Source organism: Felis catus, chromosome A1 (assembly GCF_018350175.1).
Source record: "Felis catus isolate Fca126 chromosome A1, F.catus_Fca126_mat1.0, whole genome shotgun sequence".
Lineage (NCBI taxonomy): Eukaryota > Metazoa > Chordata > Mammalia > Carnivora > Felidae > Felis > Felis catus.
The window spans coordinates 183,735,420-183,749,965 of NC_058368.1; the positions used below are offsets into that span (position 1 = coordinate 183,735,420).

Sequence of the window (14,546 nt, forward strand, 5' to 3'; positions counted from 1 at the left end):
TACATTCAAATAATTACTTATTAAAATTATCTGGGACAATGCTTTAAAAAGCCCAATCCATGAATGGTTTTATTGTTGAGATTAATATATTTCACCAAATTCCACCCACTATTCCATATCCAGACTGCTCTGATTGCTCACATGAATTTTTTAATTAGATATATTTTTAAAGTGTATTCTTTGAAGAATTTTTTTTTTAAATAGAAGCTTAGGTACATGAGTGAGTACTGACTTTATGGGGGAAAAATATCACTTGAATCAAGACATGAGGTCTAACCTATGCACCAATGCGGTGCCTACAATTTTGATGTGACATTCCAATGAAATCCTGAAAGTTCAGGTTTAGGGTACATGGGCTGGGAGAGGACTATTTCTCCATTATCTTCTTCATAATCTGAATCTTAAAGGTCGGTTAATGATGGCAAACTGATGGAGAAAAACTAAAAGCAACAAAAACAAAAACAAATAAGTTTTATCGTCAATTGAAAAAAGAAATAACCAGCCCTGATAAGTAACAAAGAATCCTGTTTTTAAAAAAGAAAGTGCATTTGCCAATTTTTTTCTAATCTCTTTAAAGTTTTTCAATAGTTCTAAATTAAATCCCTTTCATCCTTATCTCTTTTTCCATCAGAAAATCCGAAGGGTATTTGGATTCAGACATCCATTGCACCAAAGATCTTTCATTACACAGCACAAACAAGCACTTTTATTGAACAAGAACCCAATTACTTAACCTAGCTTCAGGTTTCATTCTACCCTGCCGCATCTACCTTGACAGAAGCCTACTAATCTCTTCTGATGGACGTTGCTACATATCAGTTCTGATACAGAGAGATGATTCCTAACCTTTCTGTAGAGAACCACTGATTAAATAAGCTCAGATGCCCATCTCAGCTTCCTTGGACCCATGAATAACAATGAGAAAGAGTGCAGACAGATATGGACCCTTTCCTCCTCTGTATAAGGAACCAGCATTCAAAGAGTAGAAAAAAAGGAGTATCTGCCCAGAGAAAATGACTAACATTTACCAAAGTCCTGTACTGGAAGTGTCTGAGGTTCTCTCCAGTTTGTTTCTATTCTTTAAATTACTATCATGCTCCCTCCATTTTGCTAGTAGAGAAGAAAATAAATTCCGTAAAGTTCTTGTACCTTTGTTGCTGCTATTCTTGTTTTCAAACTTATTGATAAACAATGTTAATGACTTGACCTTTATGTCAGAAATTCTCAACAGTAAATGCACATTAGAAGAACCTAGAAACCTACAGCCTGAGTCCCATCCTTACAGATTTCGATTTAATTCATCAGGACTGGAACCTGAGCATTATTATTGTTTTTAAATTTCTCTAGATGATTATAATTACAGCCAACGTTGAGAAGCATTATTTGGTGTAAATAGCAACTAAATTTTGTTATTATATTAGAATTATGAGCAGCTGTTAGGAACCATTTTAGTTTAGCTTCATTTCCAAAGCAGGAATATTTTAAAGAAAAGCCTCTGGGGGCACCTGGGTGGTCCATTGGTTGAGTATCTGAATGCCTCTCAAGTCCTGACCTCCTGGTTCATGAATTTGAGCCCCATGTTGGGCTCTTTGTTGAGAGCTTGGAACCTAAAGTCTGCTTCATATTCTGTGTCTCCCTCTCTCTCTGCCCCTCCTCTGCTCACACTCTGTCAATCTCGCTCTCTCAAAAATAAACATTAAAAAATGTAAAAAAAAGGAAAGCCTCTAAAAGTTTACACTCATGAAGACATTGCTACCTCACAGGAAAGTCTATTTCTTTGGTTTCCTTTTTAACATTAAATCTTTAGAGAAAGTTCCCAATATATTTCAAAGTATCCATGTACAAGACTGCTCATGACAACACTGTTTTTCTTAGTAAGTTCAACAATATCCAACAATAAAAAAAAAGTGGAGTTACACACACACAGAGAAAGAGAAAGAGAGGGAGTGAGAGAGAAGGAGAAAGGAAGACACCAACTAACTCACATAAATGGGAATAGGGAGAATGCCTTCAGTGTAAAATATTTTACGGATGTACTTATATGCATACATGTAGATGCATAATACCTTTTTGAAGAACACTTGTAAAGGGTAGTTTCTAGAAATATAAGGTTAGGCTTTTATTTCTAGTATGTACCTTTTTAATTATTTCTATATTCTAATCATTTGTATGAACTGGTTTCATATATTTCAACTTGGAGAGACTATTTGGATAATGGGATAACAAATCATTTCTGCTTCTTTTTTAGAAGTTTTTAGTATTTTCCCAATACTGATGTGAAATTAGCTACCCACACTCCTCCTTGTGCTACCATTTGGAGGTGATGAAGTTACCAGTCTTCTACATGATGGCCCATTAGCTATTTTAAAGAAAACAGTAATGTTTTCCTTTGGTGGAAACTCATTTCAGGTTTTCTTCATATTCTTTTGAAGACTATACTGTGTGTTTAGTATTAATGTGCTGGTATTAAAGGATATGAAAATAATTTCACCAATTTTTGCCATGAAGAAGCTTACATTCAATCAAGGAGATAAAAATAAAAACATAAATAAAAAATAAAAAGTAGTAATTTCATTGCAAGTTTATTTGTAAACAGAGGAAACAAATGCCCACAGGGGAGTCTATTCTCTCCAGATGGGGAGCAACCAATACAGGGAGTGTAAAATTGGCAAATGGGCATGGAACGTTTTTCTCAAAATTTACTTTTCAAGTTAACAGAATTTTGATGTGTTATTTTATTTCAATTTTACAACAGTACCAGATATTATTATTCCCAATTTATAACCGCATAAGTAGAAGCTCATGATATAATGGCTTTAAGATCTTTTCTTCTCTGAGCATGTTCTGATTCATCAATGTTGCTCTACAATAGCCAAGAATTAAATATACTTTCTAAATATGGTCTGATCAGTGCACAGGCAAGTGACACTACTAAGTCCGCTGATTTTAGCACTAATACCTCTGATATTTTTTTCCAGAGTGAAGAGAGTGGAAGGGAAAACAAACAAACAAAAAAAGTTGATAGGAGTTGGGTATATGGAGAAAGAAACAGCTAAGCCTGCCTGGAAGACTCAATGATGGCTTCCGAGAGCAGGCAGTGCTGGCTTGAACTGAGAGTTGACAAGCAAGGTTGAGTTTTCCAGGGGATAAATAGTGGGGTCTTCATTCCAAGCACAGGGAGTGATACAACCAGAATACTACCTGTTTAGACACTATGGATGCTTTCACATTGTGTACAGTCACAAGAACAGGAACAAAGGGGCAAATGGGAGTGAGGTTTGAAAGGTAGATAGAGGACTGACCATTATTATCTTGGGAATTTGGATATGATTGTACAGGCAATTAATATAACAAAATAACAACTCATTTTATGTCCTGGAGAAATACCTGTGTATTTTCCAGACATTAAAAAGGAATGAAAACATCTATAATAGAGATACTCTCAGCTAAAATAAAAAGTCACATAAATATCAGTAGTCTTTAAGTTGAAATGAAAATTTAATACTTTTGTAATTTTTACTCCCCATCAGGAACACAGTTACACACTTTTCTGAGAAACAATTGTCGTTTTCATTAAGCTATGCATGATATAGAAGAGTCGACAGGTGCCTAATATGACTGCTTGTGGTTAGGATCACTTTCAAATTTATTTTGGCATAGTATTTCCATCAGAAAATTCTAAGTCAATTTTTTTTTTAAATTTGTACTTCTATTACAGGTCATTTATTGCAGGCTGTTTACTATGATTTTTTGCTTACAATTTCTTGTCAAATGAAAAGCCCTAACTTAGCTTCTCCCGAACAATTTCAAGCTTTAGCTTCTATAGTACAGCTGTCTACTGCATATCCTAAAATTGGGATCCCTACTGGGAACAACAGGAGACCGTGGTGAGGAAAGAAAATACCCAGCAATATGTATGAAAAGAAATTTTTTTGTCTCTTACTTTTAATGTTCTTTAAGATAGCATGCTGGTTTCCTCTGATGCAACAACATTCCTCAAAAGACACTAAATTTAGAGTCTTTAAACAATATTCTGCTCTATGAAATTCTTATAAAACATTCATTGTTGAGATTTTTAAAATATGGGTTAATAAGTAGTTTCAGACAATAGCAGAACAAAACTACTTATTTTATATTTGGAATATAAGACTAAACTGTATTTGTGTGATACAATGTTAGGGACTATACTGGTTATTTTTACTTGATAGAAGTATGATTTATAGTGTCTGTATGTAGATTCATTGTGATTGTTTCATGTTTTATTGTCAAATTTCCTTGGCTAATAAAGCCACAGATAATGAAGCTGGCACAAGAGATCACTTTCTAGAGTTTTCAAGGTCAATATGTCAATTAAGATCCGTGGGCTACTCATTAGTACCGGAAAAAAATGAACATGCTGAGCAATAGGAGATTATAAGTCTGGGATATCAAACATCTGTATTGACTTATGACAGCCTCAAGTTCTCTCTTTTGTGAAGTGATTTAGAGGGGCAAATTACTTTTTCACTAATTTGACAAAGATGACACTTTTTAAAACTTCCTAATATAGGTTTAAAGATGCTGCATCACATACATCCATAAACCATGATACATATATTGCATCAAATTCTCCAAGTACATACTGTCCATTTCATCTAGCAGAAGCATTAATTTATTTCATTCATTCATTTGACAAAGACTTATAATTCACTGAGTATGTACTGTGAACAGAGTTCTGGGTTAGCCAGAGGAGAAGGGGAAAAAAGAGGTAACCATGGTTTTCTGTCTCAAATACCCTACAGAGATAGATACTAAGCAATTAAATACATGATGAGTTGATTATAGCTGGTATCAAGTGTCACAAAGGAAAGGTGCATTATGTGAGAACATACAATTATCATCATATAGTACCTTCAATGAGAAAAACAAGTATGAATATATTCATATAATATAGATATTAATTTACTAAATATAATTGAATATGTATTTATTGAGAACCCACTATATTCCATTCATTCTGTGGGGGTTAAGGATCATATGATGTAATTGGGGAAACAGACATATGCAAAGCCAAATGCTAAAAGCTACAGAAGCACAGACAAAAGGTGGTCCCTGAGATTAAAAAAATAAAAAAAAAAAGAAGAATACTTGGAAAAGAGAACTGGTTCATTCATTTAATAAAATATTTATTTAACATTTATCATTTTTCCAACATGGTGCTTGGTGTTAGGGACTTATGTCAATAAAATATAACCCATGTCTGTAAATGACTCACTTTCTACAACAGTGGTCTAAACCAGGATGGTTTTCTCCTCAGGGGACATATGGCAAAGTCTGGAGACATTTTTTTTTTTTTTTGTCATAACTTCGGAGGGGACACTACTGTCATCTAGTGGATAGAGACCAGAGATACTGTGAAACAGCTTACAATACAAAGAACAGCACCCCCAATGATGAATAATTATATATCCCAAAATGTCAATAGTACCAAGGTTGATAAACCCTTGAGAACCACAGACAAATAAGTAACCAATTACAATGCAGTATTATTAGTGATGAAATTGGGCTGTGTTTTAAAAGACTAAGGAAAGAAAAGGAATAAATGTGATGCATTAAGGATAGTAGGCAGGGAAAATCATTTAACATAGTACACTATTATTGCAAATTATGGTGAGATTCTGGAAATGCCTGTCAAAATGAAGATAGCAAGGTTAATAAAGAATGGATGTGAGAGGGTTTTTGAGAGGTAAAATAAACATTAATTTATTAAGCAATTACATGATGAAAGTTTGTGAGGAGAAATGGTTGAAGCAGATGGAAGAGTCAATGATTTCCTTACAATTTGTTTTGTTTGGGTGGTAGGTTAGATGGTGTTAACATTAATATATATCAGGACAAAGGGGAAAGACAGTTTTGAAAGATATTAATAATGATAATAAAAATAATACTTACATGTTACATGTCAAACAGTATGTTAGTCACAGCAAACTATTAAATTTGTCATAACCCTTGTTAGGGAGGTAGAGCTATTTAAAGTAAGTACTGTTATCTCTAATTTTTAAGAAAGGGCAAGAGAGATTAAACAAATCACTCAAGGTCACATTGCTTATTCGTGGCAACATCCAAACTCCAATTGATATTTATCTTCTGAAGCCAGTGTTGTCAACCTCTATGCTCTACTGGATAAGTAAGGAGAGACTGTAGACCTTCCAGGTGGAGTTTCCACAGTTTGGATTTAGATTGCCTGGGTTCTCCAAAAAGCAAAACCTGGCATAAAAGTTTGTATACTACCAGTTTATTAGGGAATACAATTCCAGGGAAGCAGAAGTGAGTAGAAATTTGAGTAAGACATAGATACAGGGAGAGCAAACATTCAATTTTAAGTCAAGCACGCTTGATTGTTTGACTGCTGGAATGTCTTCTAAGAGATCATCCTAACTGCTGCATTTCAGGATAGTCCATGGATAAGACAAAAGGGAGAATATTCACCACCTCTTAACAACATTAGTTAAAAATTTGCTCTAAAAACTTTTAACTCTTCTGCCTTTCCTACATTGCTCATCTAGAGATACCAAGTGGGTGTCAGTGGCAACAGAGATGTCTTGAGGCAGGAGGCAAGAAAGACTCAGCATGAACGGAAGATAAAACACGATGAGTTGTGCCAGTGAGAATCAATCACAAGGAAAGCTAATGCAAAATAAGAGGCCAAGCCCTGAAACAAATACAACTGCGAAGCTACGCAATGGTGTGTACGAAATAGCTGACATATCTGTTCTAAATATTACCAGCTTTGTTGTGCTCAAGTTATTTTCCCTTCTGGGGTCTTAATTTTCTCATCTTCAAAACGGAGAAAATCATAGTACCTATCCAGTAGTATTGAGAGGATTGAAGGATTTAATATATATTAATAATTTAAAACAGAATGAACATACGCACCAAATGCACTTATCATTTATTATTGACATCACCATCATCATTGTTAAGAAGGAGAAAATCAACCCCTTAATAGCCACAAATGGGCTGAGTCTAACAGCAAGGCCTGGGTGTTGTTAGAGCTGGCCTGGCACCCACAGTTAAGGGTATAATGTCCTCTTGTTGAATATAAATTATCTCGGACAAAACACGAAGATCCAACAATGTCACTTTGTGACCGTGATGAAGTGAGACAAAAAAATAAAAACTTAATTTATCAAATAGAGAGTACGATAGTCAATACTCCAAAGAGTATTTGAGAAAAATGGGTAAAATAGAAGACAGATTACATTGGGCAAATTGATGAGCAGGAGATGGGGAAATCAATCATTTTTAAAGTATGAATGTGAATAGGACAGAGATGGGAATTTAACTTGAGGTAAATGTAGGGTTGCAGGAGAAATTACTTATGACAGGGAGAAGTAAACATTTAGTTTGCTTTAAGAAAGGCTCTGTGGGAAGGAAGTGTTTGCAGATCCAAGAAAGAGAGGGGAAATCTGATTAATTAAGTTCTTAAAGTACATAGAAAGGAGAGATAGCAAGAAAATCATTGGAGAACTAACCCTAAAAAGGAAAAGGTATTTCATTCTCTGAAATTGGAGGAGAAAGTGAGATAAATCCTAGTATCACTGAATATGAACAATCTGTGATAGAGGGTCAAGAGGGGCAGGTAAGAAATTTCATCACCGTTGACTTGTTTTCTCACTGAGGAAATAATCCAAGACATCTGTTGAAGTTAAAGGATAGTAGCTTGGTAACACTGGGGCAGCCACAACAAAAAAGGGACCTGGAGCCAACAGGAAAGAAAAAGGTATCAGACATTAATAATTATGCAGCTAACACTTCCTTTTGTGGGTGGCAGTGAGAGCAGAAAGTGCACCCAAAGGCCTCAGGCACACTGGGAGAGTACAAGGTGATAGAGCACTGCCTGCCTACCCCAAATGCCATACTCCGCACCTCTATCACATGCAAATCATTGTACCTAATCATGTTGTCACCAAGTCCCACTTCTGGTACTTTGTGTCTCAGCTGAAGAAGATGAATATATCTTCAAGAGTAATTGTCTCCTACGGACGGGTGTTTAAGAAATACCCCACATGGATCAAGAACTTCGGCACCTGTCTGTGCCATGATTCCCCCATGGCACTCACAACATGTACCAAGAGTACTTGACCTGACCACTGCAGGTGCTGTTACCCAGTGCTACTGAGACATGGACACCTGGCATCTGGGCCCACCCGATCCAGATCATAAAGGTGGAGGAGACTGCAGCCAGCAAGTGCCCACCAGCAGCCAACCAACTCCACGACTCTAGGATCAAGTTCCCACTGACCCACTGGGTCTTGCATGGCCAACAGAAGCCATGTTTTACCATCAAGAGGCCCAAAAGCTTCTTTTAGATACAGAGCTTCCCTGTCCCTAGGTCTGCCTAAAGAAATGCCTTGGGAAAACCAAAAACCCAAAAAGCCAAAAAAAACAAACAAACACAAAAAAACCTAAACAAAACAAAACAAAACAAAACAAAGAGAGCGAGAGCGAGAGAGAGAGAGAGAGAATGCAGTTAAGGCAGAAGATTCTACACTCATAACCCTAAAGGACCTGGTCAGTATAGCTGTCATGTTTCTGTAGAAGTCCTAAGCATCTGAGATGACAAGGAGACAAATAAAATTCTTGGACCAATCTCTGTTATCAATGGCAAGTTTTCTGTGGTGAAAAGTTAACAGGAACAAAAGAATAAAAAGTCTTAAGTGAGCACAATTGAAATGAGCGATCAATGTGTCCATGCCACATAAACAGGAAAACAAAGCCTGCTACAGAATGACCCATTAAAGGAACTCAATTTCTAGGTCACTGGAGGTAGGGAATGGAGGAGGCAGGTGGAGATGTAAGGGTGGGGTGGGGGACGGCAGCTAGGCTCAGTAGCAGTGCCACTGAAGGAATTTGAAGGTTCGAAAGATAGAGGGTTTCAGAAAAAGAGTTTTAAGATTTTGGAAACCAAACAATTATAAAAGATAGTAAGAAGCATACAATGATCTAGAAATTTGTCCTTGAAGTTGGGCAGTGGTATGGAAGGAAGAAACTAGAGAAAAGTTCCAAGACCCTAGTGGCCAGGAAAGGTATTACATGTTAACAGGAGATAAACTTTAAAAAGATTACTAAATATTAGTTATCCTATTTTCTCAGGCCAAATAAGATTTCTAGTATACTATAAAAAGAAGGAATAAAAAGAAAGCCCCTTTAATGTTCATATTATAGTTCAGAAAACTTACATTATTGTGTAACAATTTCATTAAACTGCAGTAAGATTTATTTTTACAGAATGCTCATATGCTACAGATAGACATTACCTTCTGAAGATGTCAAATAGACTTGTTTATGCCCACAGAAGCCACATATGTAGAAAAAGCCACACACACCTACTACAGTTTCTGGAAAAGAGCTGAACAAATTGGTGGTAACTACGGATGGAATTTAAAACAGATTCAAAAGATATAAGAAGCTACATTGTTAAAAGAATGGTATATAATTCTTGTGCTTTTTTATGTATGAGATTCTTCTTTAAAAATTTTTTTGATATTTATTTATGAGAGAGAGAGAGACACAGTGCAAACAGGGGAAGTGCACAGAGAGAGAGACACAGAATCCAAAGTAGGCTCCAGGCTCTGAGCTGTCAGCACACAGCCCTACACAGGGCTTGAACTCATGGACTGCGAGATCATGACCTGAGCTGAAGTCTAATCCTTAACCAACTGAGCCACTCAGGTGCCCCTCTATGTATAAGATTCTTAATTTAAAAGTAACTGGATAAATCTTGTGACCCTAGTAAATATTTGGTTACAGTCAAGCTTTATTTAGCCCTGAAAAGAAATTCAGTGTTCTCTTGGTAAAATTTTAAAGAATCACTCATTAGACCTAATTGTTCTTCCAGAACGTCTGGCTGTTAGAGGTAATTTAGTAGGACAGAAAATACTCATAGATTACTTGCTACAAATAAGATTGTACTCTTTGTCTATATTATGAAACATTAAATCATATTTCCAAAGAGAGAAGTTACCTGATTATATCCTTGAGAAAATACATGTATATTAATTCTTAACATCTTAACTCTACATTTGGTAAGACCTTATTTTAAGGTTTGACTTTTTCCTGCTGCTGACCATAGACATAAGGAGAATAATCAGAACCACCAACATAAGATGGCAAAGAAATGCCATAAGAAATACTTACATAAGATATACCAGGAAAACAAACAAACAAACAAACAAACAAAAAACTTGTTTTTTCTGGGCAGTCTTATTGTGATATGTAGAATTTTCGTTTACAAAAATTAGGTGATTTTGAGTGGCATTTAAAACTAAAAGATAGGAAAAATCAACATTTTTTTTAATTTTATTTTTCTTCTGGAATCCTCAGGCAATATTATAACTGACTCATTTAACTTGTCTGAATTAGTTTTTAATAAGCTCTCAAAGGTGGACCAATTTTCTCTAGTTTCTCCTGGGAACTGGAGATAATTAAATGAAGGTGTGATCCAAACTCCTAAGGATATTTTTTGGTTAATTTTTGAGACTTTTTTCTTCTAACTAATTTCCCTTAGATCTACATACCATTCTGACCCCAAATCTACCATGGTTGATTAAGAGTTCTGCTTGCTTCTTTCACTATCAATATGAATAACTCTAATTTCAAACTTAGAATTTACCTGCAAAGCTGAAAAACTTGTCAGTTATTATCTATCATTACACTGTCTTATTCACACACAAAAAAATCATTTATTGATTTCATATGTACCTAATGATGGGTTTTACATTCTTAGCTATTAACCTACCACTCCTTTTGGTTTTGGTGTATTATTAGAATTCAAACCCAAGTCGCTTACTCTTGTCTCTCAACTTCCACATATCTATTGGGATAATCAGAAATTATGAATAGGTCATGTTTGAGAACCTAGAATTCTGCATGTAATTTAACAGCCACTAGTCATGTATAGTTATTGAGTTCTTGAAATGTGTCAGTACTCTGAACTGAGATGTGCTGTAAGTTTAAAATATAAAGCAGGTATTTAGGTCCTAGTACAAAAAAGGTAAAATATCTCATTAATTTTTATATTGGTTAGATGTTGAAATAGTAATAGTTTTATATATTTGCTAAAATAAAACATTGAAATATTTTATAGTGTATATAGTATAGTATTCTGGCTATAAAAAACTTTAAATTACATATGTGATTCACATTTCCATTTGCCATTACAATTTTATTGGACAGTACTGCCCTAGCACAAAGTTTGAAATAAGTATTCTCAGTAAATGTTGTATCCTACAAAAGAAAGCAGGTATGGAAAATGTTATAGGACACCCTACTATCTGCCCCACCATTTCTCATGAGTTTTTCTCATCCTTTCTCTTTGAAAATAACCAAGATTTTTTTTTTCTTTTTTAATGTTTATTTTGAGAGAGGGCAAGAGGGAGGGATAGAGAGAATCCTAAGCAGGCTCCAGGCTGTCAGAGCTGAGCACAATATGGGGCTCAGTCTCACAACTGTGAGATCATGACCTGAGCCCAAATCAAGAGTTAGATGCTTAACCTACTGAGCCACCCAGGTGCCCCCAAAATAACTAAGATTTTAAAACAGCTGTTTAAAGATATCCCAAAAATAAGCAAGCTTTTAAAACAGCTGTTTAAACGTATGGATTGACAAGAACCAAGTTTTAAAGTGTTCTAGAGTGTAACCCAATAATTGTAGTCTTTCTACTGCTTACAATGTGATGTGTTATTCTGTAGTCATAACATTCAAAATAGCTGAGGAGGTATGAAGTTGAATAGAACCTCTGCATCTTCTATCTCTAGCATTCTTTAGACATTAAACAGTTATGCATAGGCAGACAAAATTAAAAAAAAAAAAAAAAACAAGGCTCTCACATATTTACTCCTCTGGTCACAAATGTACAATGATTCCCCAGGCAGCATTTTGCAAGCACCCCACTGGTAAATGCAGTAAATGATTCAGCACTCCTCTGGTCATGAATAATTCATAGGGGAAGAACCAAATACCCAATTTGTTGGGTTAAGTGATGCCTACAATGGCTTTTAAAACTTATCTACAGACTTATTCCCATTGCTCTATTTTTTTAACCATATCTTTGTGGGAGGACAATTACTATGATGGACATAAAATGTGAAACTAGTTAATGATACTGCAAAATGCTCCATAAAGTTTAAGTGCAACATGGAATAATTTCTCCATTTCTCTAAGTATGATGACCAACCTTAGGATTCACAGAAACATCAAATGTCTGTTTTAAATAGGGATTTTTTAAAGCATGGTAATGTTAGCTTTGTAACTACGGATGGCATATTATCATTTAAAAATTTCTCATATCTTCCACTCATTTTCATATTCTTTTAATCATCAGTAGTATTCTTTTCAATAATTAAAGAACCCATGCTCATTGTAACTAGTTACAAACAATAAAGTAGAAATATTTTATGTCTTTTGATTTTACAACTCAGGTTTAAAAAAGACTCTTAAATGTCTAAAACTTTCTAGTTGTCTAGGCTTTGATCTATCACATATGCCAATGAGGAATTACCACCTCCAAAGTGAATTTCTTACTCGTAGAGCCATGAAGGTTTAAAACATCTTTTTTTTTATGTTTATGTGAGATTAATTTACCTGTAATTTATACCTACCAATACTAATTTACACTGGAACTATGAAAAACAAGTTTAATCTCTCTTCTGTGTAAACTGAACTACTTTTATAACATTTTTTTTAGCTATTTATATTATCTTTGTAGATCTCACTCACAAATCTTTATATATTATACTTACACAGTCTAGACTATTTCTGTCTGTGCTCTAGTTCCATTCAACCTTTAATTTGATATCCAACACTTAGCTATCTTACAAGTATCTCAGACCCCATGCACTGAAAATTAAATCTATGATCTCTATGCCCAAATTTGATGAGGGATTATACTCAGAATAGAATCACCCTTAATATCAGCTTCTTCACTTCCTCTATCCCATCAATCACCATGTGTTATCAACTTCATCTCCTAAATATTTCTAAAAACCAATGATTTCTCCCCTTCAACCTCTCCAACTCTCTGGATTAATTTCTATCGTCTACCACCCAGATAGACATAGTGGCTTTCTAAATGGTCTCCCTGCATCCATTCTTGATACCCTTTGTTCATCTCTGAGCAATCAAAATGTTTACTTAAATATGTAAATAAGATGAAGTAATTCCCTGCTCATATTTTCACGTTGTCTTTTCCAATTATTTAGAAAAAGCTCCAAAGACTTAATAGTGGCTGAGCATTTGCTACAAATTCTGGGTTCTGCTTACCATATTCTTGCTTAATTAATTACTCCTCTTAGTTCAGGTATCAGGAAAAACACTTTTGTCCAAGAAAGCCTTTCCTAACCTCGTTGACCACTGTCTGTTCCCTCATTACAATTTGCTCATCATAGCATGTATTTCAACTTCATGGCATTTAATATTATGATTTCATATTAATTCTGAAAGAAGGAATAAAACAGTGCATTAAAATTAACCTTTAGAATACTTAAGGAAAATGTTTATGTCTAGAACTAAACTGTAGGCACTGGTATATATTCATATTTAACATGATCCAGGCAAACAAGAACAAGAATTCAAAGATGAATTACACATCCAAACACACAAAAACACACAGACACATTAAACCACTTTAGCTCCAGTCAGCATAGAAAACCTACACACTTAGCCTAAAAAATACTATAATCTGTATGAAGAAAGGGGATACCTATTTTCAAGACTAACATTATATTATAGTCATGAATGAAAGAACATTATCCTGAAAATAGACATATAATATATTAATACAATCTTTTCTACATCAGAAACTCTATTAGGCAACATATATCCTTCTGCTTGTAGTGTGGCTACACTACAGATAATGTGATGGGATTGCCTTAAGGGATGTCACAATTTCCCTATAAAGTCATTTTCATGAATAGATGTTTCAGGTAAATAGAAATTAAAAAACAAAAAGGAAAGAAAAAAATCACTTTCTCAGTGGGCACTTTCTCAGATGGTCACAATACATTCACTTTACAGAATAATGTGGGAAACCATCAAAATGACCATCTGTTAGAATGGTCTTACAGGGGTATATTCTCTTGCAGCCGAATTTTGGAGCTGACCCAAAAGAACCTGAGAATGGGAGTGGCAGATGGCTCCTGGAGCCTACATTTTAAGTAAATTTGTTCTAAACTGTGGGTTCATAAGAAATTATGAGAAAGAAAAGAAGAATTGAAACTGGCACTTGCTATATTTACTGATACAAGGATTTAAGTTACTTTTCAAAAGCCCTGATATAGGCTTACATACATTATAAATTTTAAAATAAAGTGCACATTCTTGCCTAAATCTGTCCAATGCACTGAATTTTTCTTGAGGAACAAGAGAAAATGCCATAGAACACTGTCACCAGGAGTAATATAGAGCTCTCACTTGTTGAAATGAACTGTGAATGGTGGGAAACAGGTTTGATTATTGTACTAATCCACTTATTTTGATAATTCCTCATTGATATTTTAGAAGTTTAC

At 34.8% G+C, this 14,546-nt stretch overlaps 1 pseudogene; it reads left to right on the plus strand.

Annotated features, from left to right (window-relative positions):
• Positions 1-8,351, plus strand: part of LOC101093495 — a 104,531-nt pseudogene extending 96,180 nt beyond the window's left edge.
• Positions 8,352-14,546: the final 6,195 nt, after the last annotated feature.